Genomic DNA, 2,244 nt, shown 5'->3' on the forward strand with positions numbered 1-2,244 from the left:
CCCTTCAGCTCCTTCAATCCTTCCCCTAGCTCTGCCATCGGTGTTCCCAGGCTCAGTCCAATTGTTGGCTGCGAGTATCTGCATCTGTATTGGTCAGGTGCTGGCAGAACCTCTCAGGGATCAGCTATATCAGGCAGCTGTCAGCAAGTCCTTCTTGGCATCAGCAATAGTGTAAAGGTTTGGTGTGTGCAGATGGGATTGATCCCTAGGTGGGGCAGTCTCTGGATGGTCTTTTCTTCCATTTTTGGTCAATTTTTTTGTCCCCATCATTGCTTTGCGCAGGAACATTTCTAAGTTAAAAATTTTTAGTTCTGCGGGTGGCCCCAGTCTTCAACTGGGGCTATTCCTATCTAGTGGAGGTGATCTCTATAGGTTCTACCTCCTATTTGCTGCATATTTTGACTAAAGTTACCCCTCTTGGGTCTTGGGAGCCTGTCACTTCTCTGGAGTTTGGGACTTTCTAGTGGTTACCTCTAGGTCCCTATTCCCCACTGCTACATATTTCTATTACATTTCCTCACCCACTGTACTTCTCTCCTGTCCCTTCCCATACCTGCTCCTGCCCCCTTTTTCCCTCTGCCCCCTCTCTCCCTTACAGGTCCCTCCCTCTCTCTACCTTCTGTTATCATTTTGTTCCATGTTCTATGTAGGATTGAAGTATCTATACTTTGGTCTCTCTCCTTAAGCTCCATATGATTTGTGGGTTGGATTGTGCATATTTTGCCTAATATCCACTTATCAGTGAGTACATACCATGTGTTTTCATTTTTGTCTGGTTTATATCATTCAGGATGATATTTTCTAATTCCATCTATTTGCCTGTTAATTTCATGAAGTCGTTGTTTTTAATAACTGAGTAGTACTCCACTTATAAATGTACCACATTTTCCTTATCCACTTTTCAGTTGAGGAAAACATAAGTTGTTTCCAGGTTCTAGCTATTATGAATAGTATGATATTGGAAAACCCAGACCATTGATATTGACACTATTCTCTAGTGAAACAGTATAAGAGGGAATGATAGTTAAGAATAAGCAAGCAAGAAACCAGGAAAGAAACCAGGAAAGAAAGAAAGAAAGAAAGAAAGAAAGAAAGAAGAGAGGAAAAAGAAAGAAAAGATTTATTCATCCTCTCTATTATATTTATAATGGATGTAAGACTTTAAGCTCCTCTCTGGAGTTCCTATAACAAATTTCAGTAATCAGAAATTGTAAGCCAAATTATGACACTGTAATTGTCACAATGACTAAAGAAAGCTAGAGTAAGTGGATCTCATATAAAATATATAATATGTCAATGTTACATAATATATTACATATAGTAGTTTATGAACACATTAATTTTAATGTATTAATTGATAATTTTGTTACACAATGTATTTAATGATAAAATTAATATATTGCATATCAAAAGTTTTTAATAAGTCAATCAAAAATAGTTGGTTACTACCACAATGATTGTGATATTATTGCAACAACAGGCATTGTACATTTCTAGCAGGTCATTATTTTCTACCACTATCTTTTTAACTGTGTAAGATTGATGATAACTTTTCTAGTAGCAAGCATAATACCCTTCAGAAGAATTAATAACCTGGAACAATAACCTGAAAGGATAAAGCTTATAGCAAATAGATTTTTCCATGTTATATAATGTAAGTATGTGGCAAATACCTCTGGTGGGTGTTCTTTGGAAGTCATTTTTTGAAAACACTCAACATTTGTATTCTGACCAGGAGAGGAAGCTTTCTTATTCTCCCATCTGTCTCTGGCTAGGGTCCTTGTCATAGTCATATCTATGTCAAAAACACACACTAACCTAGGCAGGACTTCATATAATCATGGTTTGCTCAGCTCTGCTCATAAACAGAATCTTACATAGTATAAAACACTTTCAAAAATGTCATATTCACTGTGTATTTGTTACTTTTTTGCTTTTCTGTGAGCAAATAGTTTTAAAAATAATTTAAGGGTAGATATTTTTATTTTATGGATCACAATTTACAGATACAGACCATGATGGCTGTATGTAGAGGGTATATAACTGGCTGAAATGTTATGGTGGCAGATATATAAACTAGCGAATGCTGAAGGCAACTGTTCAGAATGCATGTGCAGTCAAGAAGCAAAGAGTAGTAAATGCTGACACTAAGCTAGTTTTATGTATTTTATTTAGTACAGTTCTCAGAATTGTACACCCACATTTATGATGGGTCTTCTATCACAACTAATTTAGTCTAGAAAC

This window comes from Mastomys coucha, unplaced genomic scaffold (assembly GCF_008632895.1).
Source record: "Mastomys coucha isolate ucsf_1 unplaced genomic scaffold, UCSF_Mcou_1 pScaffold13, whole genome shotgun sequence".
Classification (NCBI taxonomy): domain Eukaryota; kingdom Metazoa; phylum Chordata; class Mammalia; order Rodentia; family Muridae; genus Mastomys; species Mastomys coucha.